The following is a 22,690-nucleotide window of genomic DNA, read 5'->3' on the forward strand; positions in this document are numbered from 1 at the left end:
GAATTTTTGACACTGTGGTTACTCATTAAAATGTGTTCACCGGGTTTCATTTCATCATCTAATCAGATTGTATGAATTGCTTAGTTACTTGCCGTGAATATTTGTTGGATTTCAAAGTGCGACTAAAACATGTGCATAACCGTATACACAGAAATTGAATAACGGCAGCTTGAATGACAGTTGTGCAAAATACTGAACAACCTGGTAGCGGTGGGATTCGAACCCACGCCATCGAAATGACTGGTGCCTTAAACCAGCGCCTTAGACCGCTCGGCCACGCTACCGATAATTACTTTGCAAAAACGACGCAATTACCCTGAAACTCAAGCATTTCGTGTGTGTTTCGGTATTTACCGAGACGACTGAAGTGATATTTGTAATAATGCAAATGCCAAAAATGCGAATACTATTTTCTGAGAATTTTTGACGCCGTGGTTACTCATTAAAATGTGTTCGCCGGGTTTCATTTCATCGTCTAATCAGATTGTTATGCATTGCTTAATTATTTGCCGTGAATATTTGTTGGATTTCAACATGCGAAAGAAACATGTGCATAGTCGTAAACACTGAAATTGTATTATGCCAGCATAAATGACAGTTGTGCAAAATACTCAACAACAAGGCAGCGGTGGGATACGAACCCACGCCATCGAAATGACTGGTGCCTTAAACAAGCGCCTTTGACCGCTCGGCCACGCTACCCTTAATTACATTGCAAAAACGACGCAATTACCCTGAAACACAAGCATTTCATGTGTGTTTTGGTATTTGCCTAGACGACTGAAGTGATATTTGTAACAATGCAAATGCCACAAATTCGAATACTATTTTCTGGGAATTGTTGACGCTGTAGATACTCACTAAAATGACGTTCACCGGGTTTCATTTCATCATCTAATCAGATTGTATGCATTGCTTAGTTACTTGCCGTGAATATTTGTTGTATTTCAAAGTGCGACTAAAACATGTGCATAACCGTATACACAGAAATTGAATAACGACAGCTTGAATGACAGTTGTGCAAAATACTCAACAACCTGGCAGCGGTGGGATTCGAACCCACGCCATCGAAATGACTGTTGCCTTAAACCAGCGCCTTAGACCGATCGGCCACGCTACCCATAATTACATTGCAAAAACGACGCAATTACCCTGAAACACAAGCATTTCATGTGTGTTTCGGTATTTACCGAGACGACTGAAGTGATATTTGTAATAATGCAAATGCCAGAAATGCGAATACTATTTTCTGAGAATTGTTGACGCTGTAGATACTCACTAAAATGACGTTCACCGGGTTTCATTTCATCATCTAATCAGATTGTATGCATTGCTTAGTTACTTGCCGTGAATATTTGTTGGATTTCAACGTGCGACTAAATCATGTGCATAACCGTATACACAGAAATTGAATAACGGCAGCTTGAATGACCGTTGTGCAAAATACTGAACAACCTGGCAGCGGTGGGATTTGAACCCACGCCATCGAAATGACTGGTGCCTTAAACGAGCGCCTTAGACCGCTCGGCCACGCTACCCATAATTACATTTCAAAAACGACGCAATTACCCTGAAACACAAGCATTTCATGTGTGTTTGGGTATTTACCGAGACGACTGAAGTGATATTTGTAACAATGCAAATGCCAAAAATGCGAATACTATTTTCTGAGAATTTTTGACACTGTGGTTACTCATTAAAATGTGTTCACCGGGTTTCATTTCATCATCTAATCAGATTGTATGAATTGCTTAGTTACTTGCCGTGAATATTTGTTGGATTTCAAAGTGCGACTAAAACATGTGCATAACCGTATACACAGAAATTGAATAACGGCAGCTTGAATGACAGTTGTGCAAAATACTGAACAACCTGGTAGCGGTGGGATTCGAACCCACGCCATCGAAATGACTGGTGCCTTAAACCAGCGCCTTAGACCGCTCGGCCACGCTACCGATAATTACTTTGCAAAAACGACGCAATTACCCTGAAACTCAAGCATTTCGTGTGTGTTTCGGTATTTACCGAGACGACTGAAGTGATATTTGTAATAATGCAAATGCCAAAAATGCGAATACTATTTTCTGAGAATTTTTGACGCCGTGGTTACTCATTAAAATGTGTTCGCCGGGTTTCATTTCATCGTCTAATCAGATTGTTATGCATTGCTTAATTATTTGCCGTGAATATTTGTTGGATTTCAACATGCGAAAGAAACATGTGCATAGTCGTAAACACTGAAATTGTATTATGCCAGCATAAATGACAGTTGTGCAAAATACTCAACAACAAGGCAGCGGTGGGATACGAACCCACGCCATCGAAATGACTGGTGCCTTAAACAAGCGCCTTTGACCGCTCGGCCACGCTACCCTTAATTACATTGCAAAAACGACGCAATTACCCTGAAACACAAGCATTTCATGTGTGTTTTGGTATTTGCCTAGACGACTGAAGTGATATTTGTAACAATGCAAATGCCACAAATTCGAATACTATTTTCTGGGAATTGTTGACGCTGTAGATACTCACTAAAATGACGTTCACCGGGTTTCATTTCATCATCTAATCAGATTGTATGAATTGCTTAGTTACTTGCCATGAATATTTGTTGGATTTCAACATGCGAAAGCAACATGTGCATAGTCGTAAACACTGAAATTGTATTATGCCAGCATAAATGACAGTTGTGCAAAATACTCAACACCAAGGCAGCGGTGGGATACGAACCCACGCCATCGAAATGACTGGTGCCTTAAACAAGCGCCTTTAACCGCTCGGCCACGCTACCCTTAATTACATTGCAAAGACGACGCAATTACCCTGAAACACAAGCATTTCATGTGTGTATGGGTATTTACCGAGACGACTGAAGTGATATTTTTAAGAATGCAAATACCAAAAATTCGAATACTATTTCCTGGGAATTGTTGATGCTGTAGATACTCACTAAAATGACGTTCACCGGGTTTCATTTCATCATCTAATCAGATTGTATGCATTGCTTAGTTACTTGCCGTGAATATTTGTTGTATTTCAAAGTGCGACTAAAACATGTGCATAACCGTATACACAGAAATTGAATAACGACAGCTTGAATGACAGTTGTGCAAAATACTCAACAACCTGGCAGCGGTGGGATTCGAACCCACGCCATCGAAATGACTGTTGCCTTAAACCAGCGCCTTAGACCGATCGGCCACGCTACCCATAATTACATTGCAAAAACGACGCAATTACCCTGAAACACAAGCATTTCATGTGTGTTTCGGTATTTACCGAGACGACTGAAGTGATATTTGTAATAATGCAAATGCCAGAAATGCGAATACTATTTTCTGAGAATTGTTGACGCTGTAGATACTCACTAAAATGACGTTCACCGGGTTTCATTTCATCATCTAATCAGATTGTATGCATTGCTTAGTTACTTGCCGTGAATATTTGTTGGATTTCAACGTGCGACTAAAACATGTGCATAACCGTATACACAGAAATTGAATAACGGCAGCTTGAATGACAGTTGTGCAAAATACTGAACAACCTGGCAGCGGTGGGATTCGAACCCACGCCATCGAAATGACTGGTGCCTTAAACCAGCGCCTTAGACCGCTCGGCCACGCTACCCATAATTACATTGCAAAAACGACGCAATTACCCTGAAACACAAGCATTTCATGTGTGTTTGGGTATTTACCGAGACGACTGAAGTGATATTTGTAACAATGCAAATGCCAAAAATGCGAATACTATTTTCTGAGAATTTTTGACGCTGTGGTTACTCATTAAAATGTGTTCACCGGGTTTCATTTCATCATCTAATCAAATTGTATGCATTGCTTAATTATTTGCCGTGAATATTTGTTGGATTTCAACATGCGAAAGAAACATGTGCATTGTCGTAAACACTGAAATTGTATTATGCCAGCATAAATGACAGTTGTGCAAAATACTGAACAACCTGGCAGCGGTGGGATTCGAACCCACGCCATCGAAATGACTGGTGCCTTAAACCAGCGCCTTTGACCGCTAGCCCACGCTACCCTTAATTACAAGCAAAAACGACGCAATTACCCTGAAACACAAGCATTTCATGTGTGTATGGGTATTTACCGAGACGACTGAAGTGATATTTTTAACAATGCAAAAACCAAAAATTCGAATACTATTTCCGGGGAAGTGTTGATGCTGTAGATACTCACTAAAATGACGTTCACCGGGTTTCATTTCATCATCTAATCAGATTGTATGCATTGCTTAGTTACTTGCCGTGAATATTTGTTGGATTTCAAAGTGCGACTAAAACATGTGCATAACCGTATACACAGAAATTGAATAACGGCAGCTTGAATGACAGTTGTGCAAAATACTGAACAACCTGGCAGCGGTGGGATTCGAACCCACGCCATCGAAATGACTGGTGCCTTAAACCAGCGCCTTAGACCGCTCGGCCACACTACCCATAATTACTTTGCAAAAACGACGCAATTACCCTGAAACACAAGCATTTCATGTGTGTTTGGGTATTTACCGAGACGACTGAAGTGATATTTGTAACAATGCAAAACCAAAAATGCGAATACTATTTTCTGAGAATTTTTGACGCTGTGGTTACTCATTAAAATGTGTTCACCGGGTTTCATTTCATCATCTAATCAGATTGTATGAATTGTTTAGTTACTTGCCGTGAATATTTGTTGGATTTCAAAGTGCGACTAAAACATGTGCATAACCGTATACACAGAAATTGAATAACGGCAGCTTGAATGACAGTTGTGCAAAATACTGAACAATGTGGCAGCGGTGGGATTCGAACCCACGCCATCGAAATGACTGGTGCCTTAAACCAGCGCCTTAGACCGCTCGGCCACGCTACCCATAATTACTTTGCGAAAACGACGCAATTACCCTGAAACTCAAGCATTTCGTGTGTGTTTCGGTATTTACCGAGACGACTGAAGTGATATTTGTAATAATGCAAATGCCAAAAATGCGAATACTATTTTCTGAGAATTTTTGACGCCGTGGTTACTCATTAAAATGTGTTCGCCGGGTTTCATTTCATCGTCTAATCAGATTGTTATGCATTGCTTAATTATTTGCCGTGAATATTTGTTGGATTTCAACATGCGAAAGAAACATGTGCATAGTCGTAAACAATGAAATTGTATTATGCCAGCATAAATGACAGTTGTGCAAAATACTCAACAACAAGGCAGCGGTGGGATACGAACCCACGCCATCGAAATGACTGGTGCATTAAACAAGCGCCTTTGACCGCTCGCCCACGCTACCCTTAATTACAAGCAAAAACGACGCAATTACCCTGAAACACAAGCATTTCATGTGTGTATGGGTATTTACCGAGACGACTGAAGTGATATTTTTAACAATGCAAATACCAAAAATTCGAATACTATTTCCTGGGAATTGTTGACGCTGTGGTTACTCATTAAAATGTGTTCACCGGGTTTCATTTCATCATCTAATCAGATTGTAGGCATTGCTTAATTATTTGCCGTGAATATTTGTTGGATTTCAACATGCGAAAGAAACATGTGCATAGTCGTAAACACTGAAATTGTATTATGCCAGCATAAATGACAGTTGTGCAAAATACCGAACAACCTGGCAGCGGTGGGATTCAAACCCACGCCATCGAAATGACTGGTGCATTAAACAAGCGTCTTTGACCGCTCGGCCACGCCACCCATAATTACATTGCAAAAACGACGCAATTACCCTGAAACACAAGCATTTCATGTGTGTTTTGGTATTTGCCGAGACGACTGATGTGATATTTGTAATATTGCAAATGCCAAAAATGCGAATACTATTTTCTGAGAATTTTTGACACTGTGGTTACTCATTAAAATGTGTTCACCGGGTTTCATTTCATCATCTAATCAGATTGTATGAATTGCTTAGTTACTTGCCGTGAATATTTGTTGGATTTCAAAGTGCGACTAAAACATGTGCATAACCGTATACACAGAAATTGAATAACGGCAGCTTGAATGACAGTTGTGCAAAATACTGAACAACCTGGTAGCGGTGGGATTCGAACCCACGCCATCGAAATGACTGGTGCCTTAAACCAGCGCCTTAGACAGCTCGGCCACGCCACCCATAAATATATTTTAAAAACGACGCAATTACCCTGAAACACAAGCATTTCATGTGTGTTTGGGTATTTACCGAGACGACTGAAGTGATATTTGTAACAATGCAAATGCCAAAAATGCGAATACTATTTTCTGAGAATTTTTGACGCCGTGGTTACTCATTAAAATGTGTTCGCCGGGTTTCATTTCATCGTCTAATCAGATTGTTATGCATTGCTTAATTATTTGCCGTGAATATTTGTTGGATTTCAACATGCGAAAGAAACATGTGCATAGTCGTAAACAATGAAATTGTATTATGCCAGCATAAATGACAGTTGTGCAAAATACTCAACAACAAGGCAGCGGTGGGATACGAACCCACGCCATCGAAATGACTGGTGCCTTAAACAAGCACCTTAGACAGCTCGGCCACGCCACCCATAAATATATTTTAAAAACGACGCAATTACCCTGAAACACAAGCATTTCATGTGTGTTTGGGTATTTACCGAGACGACTGAAGTGATATTTGTAACAATGCAAATGCCAAAAATGCGAATACTATTTTCTGAGAATTTTTGACGCTGTGGTTACTCATTAAAATGTGTTCACCGGGTTTCATTTCATCATCTAATCAGATTGTATGCATTGCTTAATTATTTGCCGTGAATATTTGTTGGATTTCAACATGCGAAAGAAACATGTGCATAGTCGTAAACACTGAAATTGTATTATGCCAGCATAAATGACAGTTGTGCAAAATACAAGGCAGCGGTGGGATACGAACCCACGCCATCGAAATGACTGGTGCCTTAAACAAGCGCCTTTGACCGCTCGGCCACGCTACCCTTAATTACATTGCAAAAACGACGCAATTACCCTGAAACACAAGCATTTCATGTGTGTTTTGGTATTTGCCTAGACGACTGAAGTGATATTTGTAACAATGCAAATGCCACAAATTCGAATACTATTTTCTGGGAATTGTTGACGCTGTAGATACTCACTAAAATGACGTTCACCGGGTTTCATTTCATCATCTAATCAGATTGTATGAATTGCTTAGTTACTTGCCATGAATATTTGTTGGATTTCAAAGTGCGACTAAAACATGTGCATAACCGTATACACAGAAATTGAATAACGGCAGCTTGAATGACAGTTGTGCAAAATACTTAACAACCTGGCAGCGGTGGGATTCGAACCCACACCATCGAAATGACTGGTGCCTTAAACCAGCGCCTTAGACCGCTCGGCCACGCTACCCAAAATTACATTGCAAAAACGACGCAATTACCCTGAAACACAAGCATTTCATGTGTGTTTGGGTATTTACCGAGACGACTGAAGTGATATTTGTAACAATGCAAATACCAAAAATTCGAATACTATTTCCTGGGAATTGTTGACGCTGTAGATACTCACTAAAATGACGTTCACCGGGTTTCATTTCATCATCTAATCAGATTGTATGCATTGCTTAGTTACTTGCCGTGAATATTTGTTGTATTTCAAAGTGCGACTAAAACATGTGCATAACCGTATACACAGAAATTGAATAACGGCAGCTTGAATGACAGTTGTGCAAAATACTGAACAACCTGGCAGCGGTGGGATTCGAACCCACGCCATCGAAATGACTGGTGCCTTAAACCAGCGCCTTAGACCACTCGGCCACGCTACCCATAATTACATTTCAAAAACGACGAAATTACCCTGAAACACAAGCATTTCATGTGTGTTTTGGTATTTGCCGAGACGACTGAAGTGATATTTGTAACAATGCAAATGCCACAAATTCGACTGGAATACTATTTTCTGGGAATTGTTGACGCTGTAGATACTCACTAAAATGACGTTCACCGGGTTTCATTTCATCATCTAATCAGATTGTATGCATTGCTTAGTTACTTGCCGTGAATATTTGTTGGATTTCAACGTGCGAAAGAAACATGTGCATTGTCGTAAACACTGAAATTGTATTATGCCTGCATAAATGACAGTTGTGCAAAATACCGAACAACCTGGCAGCGGTGGGATTCAAACCCACGCCATCGAAATGACTGGTGCATTAAACAAGCGTCTTTGACCGCTCGGCCACGCCACCCATAATTACATTGCAAAAACGACGCAATTACCCTGAAACACAAGCATTTCATGTGTGTTTTGGTATTTGCCGAGACGACTGATGTGATATTTGTAATAATGCAAATGCCAAAAATTCGAATACTATTTTCTGAGAATTTTTGACACTGTGGTTACTCATTAAAATGTGTTCACCGGGTTTCATTTCATCATCTAATCAGATTGTATGAATTGCTTAGTTACTTGCCGTGAATATTTGTTGGATTTCAAAGTGCGACTAAAACATGTGCATAACCGTATACACAGAAATTGAATAACGGCAGCTTGAATGACAGTTGTGCAAAATACTGAACAACCTGGTAGCGGTGGGATTCGAACCCACGCCATCGAAATGACTGGTGCCTTAAACCAGCACCTTAGACCGCTCGGCCACGCTACCGATAATTACTTTGCAAAAACGACGCAATTACCCTGAAACTCAAGCATTTCGTGTGTGTTTCGGTATTTACCGAGACGACTGAAGTGATATTTGTAATAATGCAAATGCCAAAAATGCGAATACTATTTTCTGAGAATTTTTGACGCCGTGGTTACTCATTAAAATGTGTTCGCCGGGTTTCATTTCATCGTCTAATCAGATTGTTATGCATTGCTTAATTATTTGCCGTGAATATTTGTTGGATTTCAACATGCGAAAGAAACATGTGCATAGTCGTAAACACTGAAATTGTATTATGCCAGCATAAATGACAGTTGTGCAAAATACTCAACAACAAGGCAGCGGTGGGATACGAACCCACGCCATCGAAATGACTGGTGCCTTAAACAAGCGCCTTTGACCGCTCGGCCACGCTACCCTTAATTACATTGCAAAAACGACGCAATTACCCTGAAACACAAGCATTTCATGTGTGTTTTGGTATTTGCCTAGACGACTGAAGTGATATTTGTAACAATGCAAATGCCACAAATTCGAATACTATTTTCTGGGAATTGTTGACGCTGTAGATACTCACTAAAATGACGTTCACCGGGTTTCATTTCATCATCTAATCAGATTGTATGAATTGCTTAGTTACTTGCCATGAATATTTGTTGGATTTCAAAGTGCGACTAAAACATGTGCATAACCGTATACACAGAAATTGAATAACGGCAGCTTGAATGACAGTTGTGCAAAATACTTAACAACCTGGCAGCGGTGGGATTCGAACCCACGCCATCGAAATGACTGGTGCCTTAAACCAGCGCCTTAGACCGCTCGGCCACGCTACCCATAATTACATTGCAAAAACGACGCAATTACCCTGAAACACAAGCATTTCATGTGTGTTTGGGTATTTACCGAGACGACTGAAGTGATATTTGTAACAATGCAAATGCCAAAAATGCGAATACTATTTTCTGAGAATTTTTGACGCTGTGGTTACTCATTAAAATGTGTTCACCGGGTTTCATTTCATCATCTAATCAGATTGTTATGCATTGCTTAATTATTTGCCGTGAATATTTCTTGGATTTCAACATGCGAAAGCAACATGTGCATAGTCGTAAACACTGAAATTGTATTATGCCAGCATAAATGACAGTTGTGCAAAATACTCAACACCAAGGCAGCGGTGGGATACGAACCCACGCCATCGAAATGACTGGTGCCTTAAACAAGCGCCTTTAACCGCTCGGCCACGCTACCCTTAATTACATTGCAAAGACGACGCAATTACCCTGAAACACAAGCATTTCATGTGTGTATGGGTATTTACCGAGACGACTGAAGTGATATTTGTAATAATGCAAATGCCAGAAATGCGAATACTATTTTCTGAGAATTGTTGACGCTGTAGATACTCACTAAAATGACGTTCACCGGGTTTCATTTCATCATCTAATCAGATTGTATGCATTGCTTAGTTACTTGCCGTGAATATTTGTTGGATTTCAACGTGCGACTAAAACATGTGCATAACCGTATACACAGAAATTGAATAACGGCAGCTTGAATGACAGTTGTGCAAAATACTGAACAACCTGGCAGCGGTGGGATTCGAACCCACGCCATCGAAATGACTGGTGCCTTAAACCAGCGCCTTAGACCGCTCGGCCACGCTACCCATAATTACATTGCAAAAACGACGCAATTACCCTGAAACACAAGCATTTCATGTGTGTTTGGGTATTTACCGAGACGACTGAAGTGATATTTGTAACAATGCAAATGCCAAAAATGCGAATACTATTTTCTGAGAATTTTTGACGCTGTGGTTACTCATTAAAATGTGTTCACCGGGTTTCATTTCATCATCTAATCAAATTGTATGCATTGCTTAATTATTTGCCGTGAATATTTGTTGGATTTCAACATGCGAAAGAAACATGTGCATTGTCGTAAACACTGAAATTGTATTATGCCAGCATAAATGACAGTTGTGCAAAATACTCAACAACAAGGCAGCGGTGGGATACGAACCCACGCCATCGAAATGACTGGTGCAATCAACAAGCGTCTTTGACCGCTCGGCCACGCCACCCATAATTACATTGCAAAAACGACGCAATTACCCTGAAACACAAGCATTTCATGTGTGTTTTGGTATTTGCCGAGACGACTGATGTGATATTTGTAACAATGCAAATGCCACAAATTCGAATACTATTTCCTGGGAATTGTTGATGCTGTAGATACTCACTAAAATGACGTTCACCGGGTTTCATTTCATCATCTAATCAGATTGTATGCATTGCTTAGTTACTTGCCGTGAATATTTGTTGTATTTCAAAGTGCGACTAAAACATGTGCATAACCGTATACACAGAAATTGAATAACGACAGCTTGAATGACAGTTGTGCAAAATACTCAACAACCTGGCAGCGGTGGGATTCGAACCCACGCCATCGAAATGACTGGTGCCTTAAACCAGCGCCTTAGACCGCTCGGCCACGCTACCCATAATTACTTTGCAAAAACGACGCAATTACCCTGAAACACAAGCATTTCATGTGTGTTTCGGTATTTACCGAGACGACTGAAGTGATATTTGTAATAATGCAAATGCCAGAAATGCGAATACTATTTTCTGAGAATTGTTGACGCTGTAGATACTCACTAAAATGACGTTCACCGGGTTTCATTTCATCATCTAATCAGATTGTATGCATTGCTTAGTTACTTGCCGTGAATATTTGTTGGATTTCAACGTGCGACTAAAACATGTGCATAACCGTATACACAGAAATTGAATAACGGCTGCTTGAATGACAGTTGTGCAAAATACTGAACAACCTGGCAGCGGTGGGATTCGAACCCACGCCATCGAAATGACTGGTGCCTTAAACCAGCGCCTTAGACCGCTCGGCCACGCTACCCAAAATTACTTTGCAAAAACGACGCAATTACCCTGAAACACAAGCATTCATGTGTGTTTGGGTATTTACCGAGACGACTGAAGTGATATTTGTAACAATGCAAATGCCAAAAATGCGAATACTATTTTCTGAGAATTGTTGACGCTGTGGTTACTCATTAAAATGTGTTCACCGGGTTTCATTTCATCATCTAATCAGATTGTATGCATTGCTTAATTATTTGCCGTGAATATTTGTTGGATTTCAACATGCGAAAGAAACATGTGCATAGTCGTAAACACTGAAATTGTATTATGCCAGCATAAATGACAGTTGTGCAAAATAATCAACAACAAGGCAGCAGTGGGATACGAACCCACGCCATCGAAATGACTGGTGCCTTAAACAAGCGCCTTTGACCGCTCGCCCACGCTACCCTTAATTACAAGCAAAAACGACGCAATTACCCTGAAACACAAGCATTTCATGTGTGTATGGGTATTTACCGAGACGACTGAAGTGATATTTTTAACAATGCAAAAACCAAAAATTCGAATACTATTTCCGGGGAAGTGTTGATGCTGTAGATACTCACTAAAATGACGTTCACCGGGTTTCATTTCATCATCTAATCAGATTGTATGCATTGCTTAGTTACTTGCCGTGAATATTTGTTGGATTTCAAAGTGCGACTAAAACATGTGCATAACCGTATACACAGAAATTGAATAACGGCAGCTTGAATGACAGTTGTGCAAAATACTGAACAACCTGGCAGCGGTGGGATTCGAACCCACGCCATCGAAATGACTGGTGCCTAAAACCAGCGCCTTAGACCGCTCGGCCACACTACCCATAATTACTTTGCAAACACGACGCAATTACCCTGAAACACAAGCATTTCATGTGTGTTTGGGTATTTACCGAGACGACTGAAGTGATATTTGTAACAATGCAAATGCCAAAAATGCGAATACTATTTTCTGAGAATTTTTGACGCTGTGGTTACTCATTAAAATGTGTTCACCGGGTTTCATTTCATCATCTAATCAGATTGTATGCATTGCTTAATTATTTGCCGTGAATATTTGTTGGATTTCAACATGCGAAAGAAACATGTGCATAGTCGTAAACACTGAAATTGTATTATGCCATCATAAATGACAGTTGTGCAAAATACTCAATAACAAGGCAGCGGTGGGATACGAACCCACGCCATCAAAATGACTGGTGCCTTAAACAAGCGCCTTTGACCGCTCGCCCACGCTACCCTTAATTACATGCAAAAACGACACAATTACCCTGAAACACAAGCATTTCATGTGTGTATGGGTATTTACCGAGACGACTGAAGTGATATTTTTAACAATGCAAAACCAAAAATTCGAATACTATTTTCTGAGAATTTTTGACACTGTGGTTACTCATTAAAATGTGTTCACCGGGTTTCATTTCATCATCTAATCAGATTGTATGAATTGCTTAGTTACTTGCCGTGAATATTTGTTGGATTTCAAAGTGCGACTAAAACATGTGCATAACCGTATACACAGAAATTGAATAACGACAGCTTGAATGACAGTTGTGCAAAATACTGAACAACCTGGCATGGCGTGGGATTCGAACCCACGCCATCGAAATGACTGGTGCCTTAAACCAGCGCCTTAGACCGCTCGGCCACGCTACCCATAATTACTTTGCGAAAACGACGCAATTACCCTGAAACTCAAGCATTTCGTGTGTGTTTCGGTATTTACCGAGACGACTGAAGTGATATTTGTAATAATGCAAATGCCAAAAATGCGAATACTATTTTCTGAGAATTGTTGACGCTGTGGTTACTCATTAAAATGTGTTCACCGGGTTTCATTTCATCATCTAATCAGATTGTAGGCATTGCTTAATTATTTGCCGTGAATATTTGTTGGATTTCAACATGCGAAAGAAACATGTGCATAGTCGTAAACACTGAAATTGTATTATGCCAGCATAAATGACAGTTGTGCAAAATACTCAACAACAAGGCAGCGGTGGGATACGAACCCACGCCATCAAAATGACTGGTGCCTTAAACAAGCACCTTTGACCGCTCGCCCACGCTACCCTTAATTACAAGCAAAAACGACGCAATTACCCTGAAACACAAGCATTTCATGTGTGTATGGGTATTTACCGAGACGACTGAAGTGATATTTTTAACAATGCAAAAACCAAAAATTCGAATACTATTTCCGGGGAAGTGTTGATGCTGTAGATACTCACTAAAATGACGTTCACCGGGTTTCATTTCATCATCTAATCAGATTGTATGCATTGCTTAGTTACTTGCCGTGAATATTTGTTGGATTTCAAAGTGCGACTAAAACATGTGCATAACCGTATACACAGAAATTGAATAACGGCAGCTTGAATGACAGTTGTGCAAAATACTGAACAACCTGGCAGCGGTGGGATTCGAACCCACGCCATCGAAATGACTGGTGCCTTAAACCAGCGCCTTAGACCGCTCGGCCACACTACCCATAATTACTTTGCAAAAACGACGCAATTACCCTGAAACACAAGCATTTCATGTGTGTTTGGGTATTTACCGAGACGACTGAAGTGATATTTGTAACAATGCAAATGCCAAAAATGCGAATACTATTTTCTGAGAATTTTTGACGCTGTGTTTACTCATTAAAATGTGTTCACCGGGTTTCATTTCATCATCTAATCAGATTGTATGCATTGCTTAATTATTTGCCGTGAATATTTGTTGGATTTCAACATGCGAAAGAAACATGTGCATAGTCGTAAACACTGAAATTGTATTATGCCATCATAAATGACAGTTGTGCAAAATACTCAATAACAAGGCAGCGGTGGGATACGAACCCACGCCATCAAAATGACTGGTGCCTTAAACAAGCGCCTTTGACCGCTCGCCCACGCTACCCTTAATTACAAGCAAAAACGACACAATTACCCTGAAACACAAGCATTTCATGTGTGTATGGGTATTTACCGAGACGACTGAAGTGATATTTTTAACAATGCAAAACCAAAAATTCGAATACTATTTTCTGAGAATTTTTGACACTGTGGTTACTCATTAAAATGTGTTCACCGGGTTTCATTTCATCATCTAATCAGATTGTATGAATTGCTTAGTTACTTGCCGTGAATATTTGTTGGATTTCAAAGTGCGACTAAAACATGTGCATAACCGTATACACAGAAATTGAATAACGGCAGCTTGAATGACAGTTGTGCAAAATACTGAACAACGTGGCAGCGGTGGGATTCGAACCCACGCCATCGAAATGACTGGTGCCTTAAACCAGCGCCTTAGACCGCTCGGCCACGCTACCCATAATTACTTTGCGAAAACGACGCAATTACCCTGAAACTCAAGCATTTCGTGTGTGTTTCGGTATTTACCGAGACGACTGAAGTGATATTTGTAATAATGCAAATGCCAAAAATGCGAATACTATTTTCTGAGAATTTTTGACGCTGTGGTTACTCATTAAAATGTGTTCGCCGGGTTTCATTTCATCGTCTAATCAGATTGTTATGCATTGCTTAATTATTTGCCGTGAATATTTGTTGGATTTCAACATGCGAAAGAAACATGTGCATAGTCGTAAACACTGAAATTGTATTATGCCAGCATAAATGACAGTTGTGCAAAATACTCAACAACAAGGCAGCGATGGGATACGAACCCACGCCATCGAAATGACTGGTGCAATCAACAAGCGTTTTTGACCGCTCGGCCACGCCACCCATAATTACATTGCAAAAACGACGCAATTACCCTGAAACATAAGCATTTCATGTGTGTTTTGGTATTTGCCGAGACGACTGATGTGATATTTGTAACAATGCAAATGCCACAAATTCGAATACTATTTCCTGGGAATTGTTGATGCTGTAGATACTCACTAAAATGACGTTCACCGGGTTTCATTTCATCATCTAATCAGATTGTATGCATTGCTTAGTTACTTGCCGTGAATATTTGTTGTATTTCAAAGTGCGACTAAAACATGTGCATAACCGTATACACAGAAATTGAATAACGACAGCTTGAATGACAGTTGTGCAAAATACTGAACAACCTGGCAGCGGTGGGATTCGAACCCACGCCATCGAAATGACTGGTGCCTTAAACCAGCGCCTTAGACCGCTCGGCCACGCTACCCAAAATTACTTTGCAAAAACGACGCAATTACCCTGAAACACAAGCATTTCATGTGTGTTTGGGTATTTACCGAGACGACTGAAGTGATATTTGTAACAATGCAAATGCCAAAAATGCGAATACTATTTTCTGAGAATTGTTGACGCTGTGGTTACTCATTAAAATGTGTTCACCGGGTTTCATTTCATCATCTAATCAGATTGTAGGCATTGCTTAATTATTTGCCGTGAATATTTGTTGGATTTCAACATGCGAAAGAAACATGTGCATAGTCGTAAACACTGAAATTGTATTATGCCAGCATAAATGACAGTTGTGCAAAATACTCAACAACAAGGCAGCGGTGGGATACGAACCCACGCCATCAAAATGACTGGTGCCTTAAACAAGCACCTTTGACCGCTCGCCCACGCTACCCTTAATTACAAGCAAAAACGACGCAATTACCCTGAAACACAAGCATTTCATGTGTGTATGGGTATTTACCGAGACGACTGAAGTGATATTTTTAACAATGCAAATACCAAAAATTCGAATACTATTTCCGGGGAATTGTTGATGCTGTAGATACTCACTAAAATGACGTTCACCGGGTTTCATTTCATCATCTAATCAGATTGTATGCATTGCTTAGTTACTTGCCGTGAATATTTGTTGGATTTCAACGTGCGACTAAAACATGTGCATAACCGTATACACAGAAATTGAATAACGGCAGCTTGAATGACAGTTGTGCAAAATACTGAACAACCTGGCAGCCGTGGGATTCGAACCCACGCCATCGAAATGACTGGTGCCTTAAACCAGCGCCTTAGACCGCTCGGCCACACTACCCATAATTACTTTGCAAAAACGACGCAATTACCCTGAAACACAAGCATTTCATGTGTGTTTGGGTATTTACCGAGACGACTGAAGTGATATTTGTAATAATGCAAATGCCAGAAATGCGAATACTATTTTCTGAGAATTGTTGACGCTGTAGATACTCACTAAAATGACGTTCACCGGGTTTCATTTCATCATCTAATCAGATTGTATGCATTGCTTAGTTACTTGCCGTGAATATTTGTTGGATTTCAAAGTGCGACTAAAACATGTGCATAACCGTATACACAGAAATTGAATAACGGCAGCTTGAATGACAGTTGTGCAAAATACTGAACAACCTGGCAGCGGTGGGATTCGAACCCACGCCATCGAAATGACTGGTGCCTTAAACCAGCGCCTTAGACCACTCGGCCACGCTACCCATAATTACATTTCAAAAACGACGCAATTACCCTGAAACATAAGCATTTCATGTGTGTTTTGGTATTTGCCGAGACGACTGAAGTGATATTTGTAACAATGCAAATGCCAAAAATGCGAATACTATTTTCTGAGAATTTTTGACGCTGTGGTTACTCATTAAAATGTGTTCACCGGGTTTCATTTCATCATCTAATCAGATTGTATGCATTGCTTAATTATTTGCCGTGAATATTTGTTGGATTTCAACATGCGAAAGAAACATGTGCATAGTCGTAAACACTGAAATTGTATTATGCCATCATAAATGACAGTTGTGCAAAATACTCAATAACAAGGCAGCGGTGGGATACGAACCCACGCCATCAAAATGACTGGTGCCTTAAACAAGCGCCTTTGACCGCTCGCCCACGCTACCCTTAATTACAAGCAAAAACGACACAATTACCCTGAAACACAAGCATTTCATGTGTGTATGGGTATTTACCGAGACGACTGAAGTGATATTTTTAACAATGCAAATACCAAAAATTCGAATACTATTTTCTGAGAATTGTTGACGCTGTAGATACTCACTAAAATGACGTTCACCGGGTTTCATTTCATCATCTAATCAGATTGTATGCATTGCTTAGTTACTTGCCGTGAATATTTGTTGGATTTCAAAGTGCGACTAAAACATGTGCATAACCGTATACACAGAAATTGAATAACGGCAGCTTGAATGACAGTTGTGCAAAATACTGAACAACCTGGCAGCGGTGGGATTCGAACCCACGCCATCGAAATGACTGGTGCCTTAAACCAGCGCCTTAGACCGCTCGGCCACGCTACCCATAATTACTTTGCGAAAACGACGCAATTACCCTGAAACTCAAGCATTTCGTGTGTGTTTCGGTATTTACCGAGACGACTGAAGTGATATTTGTAATAATGCAAATGCCAAAAATGCGAATACTATTTTCTGAGAATTTTTGACGCTGTGGTTACTCATTAAAATGTGTTCGCCGGGTTTCATTTCATCGTCTAATCAGATTGTTATGCATTGCTTAATTATTTGCCGTGAATATTTGTTGGATTTCAACATGCGAAAGAAACATGTGCATAGTCGTAAACACTGAAATTGTATTATGCCAGCATAAATGACAGTTGTGCAAAATACTCAACAACAAGGCAGCGGTGGGATACGAACCCACGCCATCGAAATGACTGGTGCAATCAACAAGCGTCTTTGACCGCTCGGCCACGCCACCCATAATTACATTGCAAAAACGACGCAATTACCCTGAAACACAAGCATTTCATGTGTGTTTTGGTATTTGCCGAGACGACTGATGTGATATTTGTAACAATGCAAATGCCACAAATTCGAATACTATTTCCTGGGAATTGTTGATGCTGTAGATACTCACTAAAATGACGTTCACCGGGTTTCATTTCATCATCTAATCAGATTGTATGCATTGCTTAGTTACTTGCCGTGAATATTTGTTGTATTTCAAAGTGCGACTAAAACATGTGCATAACCGTATACACAGAAATTGAATAACGACAGCTTGAATGACAGTTGTGCAAAATACTGAACAACCTGGCAGCGGTGGGATTCGAACCCACGCCATCGAAATGACTGGTGCCTTAAACCAGCGCCTTAGACCGCTCGGCCACGCTACCCAAAATTACTTTGCAAAAACGACGCAATTACCCTGAAACACAAGCATTTCATGTGTGTTTGGGTATTTACCGAGACGACTGAAGTGATATTTGTAACAATGCAAATGCCAAAAATGCGAATACTATTTTCTGAGAATTGTTGACGCTGTGGTTACTCATTAAAATGTGTTCACCGGGTTTCATTTCATCATCTAATCAGATTGTAGGCATTGCTTAATTATTTGCCGTGAATATTTGTTGGATTTCAACATGCGAAAGAAACATGTGCATAGTCGTAAACACTGAAATTGTATTATGCCAGCATAAATGACAGTTGTGCAAAATACTCAACAACAAGGCAGCGGTGGGATACGAACCCACGCCATCAAAATGACTGGTGCCTTAAACAAGCACCTTTGATCGCTCGCCCACGCTACCCTTAATTACAAGCGAAAACGACGCAATTACCCTGAAACACAAGCATTTCATGTGTGTATGGGTATTTACCGAGACGACTGAAGTGATATTTTTAACAATGCAAATACCAAAAATTCGAATACTATTTCCGGGGAATTGTTGATGCTGTAGATACTCACTAAAATGACGTTCACCGGGTTTCATTTCATCATCTAATCAGATTGTATGCATTGCATAGTTACTTGCCGTGAATATTTGTTGGATTTCAACGTGCGACTAAAACATGTGCATAACCGTATACACAGAAATTGAATAACGGCAGCTTGAATGACAGTTGTGCAAAGTACTGAACAACCTGGCAGCGGTGGGATTCGAACCCACGCCATCGAAATGACTGGTGCCTTAAACCAGCGCCTTAGACCGCTCGGCCACGCTACCCATAATTAATTTGCAAAAACGACGCAATTACACTGAAACACAAGCATTTCATGTGTGTTTGGGTATTTACCGAGACGACTGAAGTGATATTTGTAACAATGCAAATGCCAAAAATGCGAATACTATTTTCTGAGAATTGTTGACGCTGTGGTTACTCATTAAAATGTGTTCACCGGGTTTCATTTCATCATCTAATCAAATTGTATGCATTGCTTAATTATTTGCCGTGAATATTTGTTGGATTTCAACATGCGAAAGAAACATGTGCATTGTCGTAAACACTGAAATTGTATTATGCCAGCATAAATGACAGTTGTGCAAAATACTCAACAACAAGGCAGCGGTGGGATACGAACCCACGCCATCGAAATGACTGGTGCCTTAAACAAGCGCCTTTGAACGCTCGCCCACGCTACCCTTAATTACAAGCAAAAACGACGCAATTACCCTGAAACACAAGCATTTCATGTGTGTATGGGTATTTACCGAGACGACTGAAGTGATATTTTTAACAATGCAAATACCAAAAATTCGAATACTATTTCCTGGGAATTGTTGACGCTGTGGTTACTCATTAAAATGTGTTCACCGGGTTTCATTTCATCATCTAATCAGATTGTAGGCATTGCTTAATTATTTGCCGTGAATATTTGTTGGATTTCAACATGCGAAAGAAACATGTGCACAGTCGTAAACACTGAAATTGTATTATGCCAGCATAAATGACAGTTGTGCAAAATACTCAACAACAAGGCAGCGGTGGGATACGAACCCACGCCATCGAAATGACTGGTGCAATCAACAAGCGTCTTTGACCGCTCGGCCACGCCACCCATAATTACATTGCAAAAACGACGCAATTACCCTGAAACATAAGCATTTCATGTGTGTTTTGGTATTTGCCGAGACGACTGATGTGATATTTGTAACAATGCAAATGCCACAAATTCGAATACTATTTCCTGGGAATTGTTGATGCTGTAGATACTCACTAAAATGACGTTCACCGGGTTTCATTTCATCATCTAATCAGATTGTATGCATTGCTTAGTTACTTGCCGTGAATATTTGTTGTATTTCAAAGTGCGACTAAAACATGTGCATAACCGTATACACAGAAATTGAATAACGACAGCTTGAATGACAGTTGTGCAAAATACTGAACAACCTGGCAGCGGTGGGATTCGAACCCACGCCATCGAAATGACTGGTGCCTTAAACCAGCGCCTTAGACCGCTCGGCCACGCTACCCAAAATTACTTTGCAAAAACGACGCAATTACCCTGAAACACAAGCATTTCATGTGTGTTTGGGTATTTACCGAGACGACTGAAGTGATATTTGTAACAATGCAAATGCCAAAAATGCGAATACTATTTTCTGAGAATTGTTGACGCTGTGGTTACTCATTAAAATGTGTTCACCGGGTTTCATTTCATCATCTAATCAGATTGTAGGCATTGCTTAATTATTTGCCGTGAATATTTGTTGGATTTCAACATGCGAAAGAAACATGTGCATAGTCGTAAACACTGAAATTGTATTATGCCAGCATAAATGACAGTTGTGCAAAATACTCAACAACAAGGCAGCGGTGGGATACGAACCCACGCCATCAAAATGACTGGTGCCTTAAACAAGCACCTTTGACCGCTCGCCCACGCTACCCTTAATTACAAGCAAAAACGACGCAATTACCCTGAAACACAAGCATTTCATGTGTGTATGGGTATTTACCGAGACGACTGAAGTGATATTTTTAACAATGCAAATACCAAAAATTCGAATACTATTTCCGGGGAATTGTTGATGCTGTAGATACTCACTAAAATGACGTTCACCGGGTTTCATTTCATCATCTAATCAGATTGTATGCATTGCTTAGTTACTTGCCGTGAATATTTGTTGGATTTCAACGTGCGACTAAAACATGTGCATAACCGTATACACAGAAATTGAATAACGGCAGCTTGAATGACAGTTGTGCAAAATACTGAACAACCTGGCAGCCGTGGGATTCGAACCCACGCCATCGAAATGACTGGTGCCTTAAACCAGCGCCTTAGACCGCTCGGCCACACTACCCATAATTACTTTGCAAAAACGACGCAATTACCCTGAAACACAAGCATTTCATGTGTGTTTGGGTATTTACCGAGACGACTGAAGTGATATTTGTAATAATGCAAATACCAGAAATGCGAATACTATTTTCTGAGAATTGTTGACGCTGTAGATACTCACTAAAATGACGTTCACCGGGTTTCATTTCATCATCTAATCAGATTGTATGCATTGCTTAGTTACTTGCCGTGAATATTTGTTGGATTTCAAAGTGCGACTAAAACATGTGCATAACCGTATACACAGAAATTGAATAACGGCAGCTTGAATGACAGTTGTGCAAAATACTGAACAACCTGGCAGCGGTGGGATTCGAACCCACGCCATCGAAATGACTGGTGCCTTAAACCAGCGCCTTAGACCACTCGGCCACGCTACCCATAATTACATTTCAAAAACGACGCAATTACCCTGAAACATAAGCATTTCATGTGTGTTTTGGTATTTGCCGAGACGACTGAAGTGATATTTGTAACAATGCAAATGCCAAAAATGCGAATACTATTTTCTGAGAATTTTTGACGCTGTGGTTACTCATTAAAATGTGTTCACCGGGTTTCATTTCATCATCTAATCAGATTGTATGCATTGCTTAATTATTTGCCGTGAATATTTGTTGGATTTCAACATGCGAAAGAAACATGTGCATAGTCGTAAACACTGAAATTGTATTATGCCATCATAAATGACAGTTGTGCAAAATACTCAATAACAAGGCAGCGGTGGGATACGAACCCACGCCATCAAAATGACTGGTGCCTTAAACAAGCGCCTTTGACCGCTCGCCCACGCTACCCTTAATTACAAGCAAAAACGACGCAATTACCCTGAAACACAAGCATTTCATGTGTGTATGGGTATTTACCGAGACGACTGAAGTGATATTTTTAACAATGCAAATACCAAAAATTCGAATACTATTTTCTGAGAATTTTTGACGCTGTGGTTACTCATTAAAATGTGTTCACCGGGTTTCATTTCATCATCTAATCAGATTGTATGCATTGCTTAGTTACTTGCCGTGAATATTTGTTGTATTTCAAAGTGCGACTAAAACATGTGCATAACCGTATACACAGAAATTGA

The 22,690-nt window shown here is 40.2% G+C and overlaps 26 non-coding genes across 26 annotated transcripts; all 26 read right to left on the reverse strand.

Moving 5' to 3' along the window:
- Positions 1-202: 202 nt before the first annotated feature.
- On the reverse strand, positions 203-284 carry TRNAL-AAG (transfer RNA leucine (anticodon AAG)). Its single transcript has one exon. It is a non-coding gene; the product is annotated as a tRNA-Leu (tRNA).
- Positions 285-1,456: 1,172 nt separating this feature from the next.
- On the reverse strand, positions 1,457-1,538 carry TRNAL-AAG (transfer RNA leucine (anticodon AAG)). The gene has a single exon. It is a non-coding gene; the product is annotated as a tRNA-Leu (tRNA).
- A 335-nt stretch (positions 1,539-1,873) lies between these two features.
- Positions 1,874-1,955, reverse strand: TRNAL-AAG (transfer RNA leucine (anticodon AAG)). Its single transcript has one exon. It is a non-coding gene; the product is annotated as a tRNA-Leu (tRNA).
- Positions 1,956-3,545: 1,590 nt separating this feature from the next.
- TRNAL-AAG (transfer RNA leucine (anticodon AAG)) lies at positions 3,546-3,627 on the reverse strand. The gene has a single exon. It is a non-coding gene; the product is annotated as a tRNA-Leu (tRNA).
- A 752-nt stretch (positions 3,628-4,379) lies between these two features.
- TRNAL-AAG (transfer RNA leucine (anticodon AAG)) lies at positions 4,380-4,461 on the reverse strand. Its single transcript has one exon. It is a non-coding gene; the product is annotated as a tRNA-Leu (tRNA).
- A 334-nt stretch (positions 4,462-4,795) lies between these two features.
- TRNAL-AAG (transfer RNA leucine (anticodon AAG)) lies at positions 4,796-4,877 on the reverse strand. The gene has a single exon. It is a non-coding gene; the product is annotated as a tRNA-Leu (tRNA).
- Positions 4,878-6,046: 1,169 nt separating this feature from the next.
- On the reverse strand, positions 6,047-6,128 carry TRNAL-AAG (transfer RNA leucine (anticodon AAG)). Its single transcript has one exon. It is a non-coding gene; the product is annotated as a tRNA-Leu (tRNA).
- A 1,163-nt stretch (positions 6,129-7,291) lies between these two features.
- Positions 7,292-7,373, reverse strand: TRNAL-AAG (transfer RNA leucine (anticodon AAG)). The gene has a single exon. It is a non-coding gene; the product is annotated as a tRNA-Leu (tRNA).
- A 336-nt stretch (positions 7,374-7,709) lies between these two features.
- On the reverse strand, positions 7,710-7,791 carry TRNAL-AAG (transfer RNA leucine (anticodon AAG)). Its single transcript has one exon. It is a non-coding gene; the product is annotated as a tRNA-Leu (tRNA).
- A 758-nt stretch (positions 7,792-8,549) lies between these two features.
- Positions 8,550-8,631, reverse strand: TRNAL-AAG (transfer RNA leucine (anticodon AAG)). The gene has a single exon. It is a non-coding gene; the product is annotated as a tRNA-Leu (tRNA).
- Positions 8,632-9,385: 754 nt separating this feature from the next.
- Positions 9,386-9,467, reverse strand: TRNAL-AAG (transfer RNA leucine (anticodon AAG)). Its single transcript has one exon. It is a non-coding gene; the product is annotated as a tRNA-Leu (tRNA).
- Positions 9,468-10,221: 754 nt separating this feature from the next.
- On the reverse strand, positions 10,222-10,303 carry TRNAL-AAG (transfer RNA leucine (anticodon AAG)). Its single transcript has one exon. It is a non-coding gene; the product is annotated as a tRNA-Leu (tRNA).
- A 753-nt stretch (positions 10,304-11,056) lies between these two features.
- TRNAL-AAG (transfer RNA leucine (anticodon AAG)) lies at positions 11,057-11,138 on the reverse strand. The gene has a single exon. It is a non-coding gene; the product is annotated as a tRNA-Leu (tRNA).
- Positions 11,139-11,474: 336 nt separating this feature from the next.
- On the reverse strand, positions 11,475-11,556 carry TRNAL-AAG (transfer RNA leucine (anticodon AAG)). Its single transcript has one exon. It is a non-coding gene; the product is annotated as a tRNA-Leu (tRNA).
- A 751-nt stretch (positions 11,557-12,307) lies between these two features.
- Positions 12,308-12,389, reverse strand: TRNAL-UAG (transfer RNA leucine (anticodon UAG)). The gene has a single exon. It is a non-coding gene; the product is annotated as a tRNA-Leu (tRNA).
- Positions 12,390-13,974: 1,585 nt separating this feature from the next.
- TRNAL-AAG (transfer RNA leucine (anticodon AAG)) lies at positions 13,975-14,056 on the reverse strand. Its single transcript has one exon. It is a non-coding gene; the product is annotated as a tRNA-Leu (tRNA).
- Positions 14,057-14,806: 750 nt separating this feature from the next.
- On the reverse strand, positions 14,807-14,888 carry TRNAL-AAG (transfer RNA leucine (anticodon AAG)). Its single transcript has one exon. It is a non-coding gene; the product is annotated as a tRNA-Leu (tRNA).
- Positions 14,889-15,642: 754 nt separating this feature from the next.
- Positions 15,643-15,724, reverse strand: TRNAL-AAG (transfer RNA leucine (anticodon AAG)). Its single transcript has one exon. It is a non-coding gene; the product is annotated as a tRNA-Leu (tRNA).
- A 752-nt stretch (positions 15,725-16,476) lies between these two features.
- Positions 16,477-16,558, reverse strand: TRNAL-AAG (transfer RNA leucine (anticodon AAG)). Its single transcript has one exon. It is a non-coding gene; the product is annotated as a tRNA-Leu (tRNA).
- A 336-nt stretch (positions 16,559-16,894) lies between these two features.
- On the reverse strand, positions 16,895-16,976 carry TRNAL-AAG (transfer RNA leucine (anticodon AAG)). Its single transcript has one exon. It is a non-coding gene; the product is annotated as a tRNA-Leu (tRNA).
- Positions 16,977-17,728: 752 nt separating this feature from the next.
- On the reverse strand, positions 17,729-17,810 carry TRNAL-AAG (transfer RNA leucine (anticodon AAG)). Its single transcript has one exon. It is a non-coding gene; the product is annotated as a tRNA-Leu (tRNA).
- A 754-nt stretch (positions 17,811-18,564) lies between these two features.
- Positions 18,565-18,646, reverse strand: TRNAL-AAG (transfer RNA leucine (anticodon AAG)). Its single transcript has one exon. It is a non-coding gene; the product is annotated as a tRNA-Leu (tRNA).
- Positions 18,647-19,398: 752 nt separating this feature from the next.
- On the reverse strand, positions 19,399-19,480 carry TRNAL-AAG (transfer RNA leucine (anticodon AAG)). Its single transcript has one exon. It is a non-coding gene; the product is annotated as a tRNA-Leu (tRNA).
- Positions 19,481-20,649: 1,169 nt separating this feature from the next.
- Positions 20,650-20,731, reverse strand: TRNAL-AAG (transfer RNA leucine (anticodon AAG)). Its single transcript has one exon. It is a non-coding gene; the product is annotated as a tRNA-Leu (tRNA).
- A 752-nt stretch (positions 20,732-21,483) lies between these two features.
- On the reverse strand, positions 21,484-21,565 carry TRNAL-AAG (transfer RNA leucine (anticodon AAG)). The gene has a single exon. It is a non-coding gene; the product is annotated as a tRNA-Leu (tRNA).
- A 336-nt stretch (positions 21,566-21,901) lies between these two features.
- TRNAL-AAG (transfer RNA leucine (anticodon AAG)) lies at positions 21,902-21,983 on the reverse strand. Its single transcript has one exon. It is a non-coding gene; the product is annotated as a tRNA-Leu (tRNA).
- Between the last annotated feature and the right edge of the window lie 707 nt (positions 21,984-22,690).

This window comes from Saccoglossus kowalevskii, chromosome 8 (genome assembly GCF_978046115.1).
Source record: "Saccoglossus kowalevskii chromosome 8, keSacKowa6.1, whole genome shotgun sequence".
NCBI classification, from domain to species: domain Eukaryota; kingdom Metazoa; phylum Hemichordata; class Enteropneusta; family Harrimaniidae; genus Saccoglossus; species Saccoglossus kowalevskii.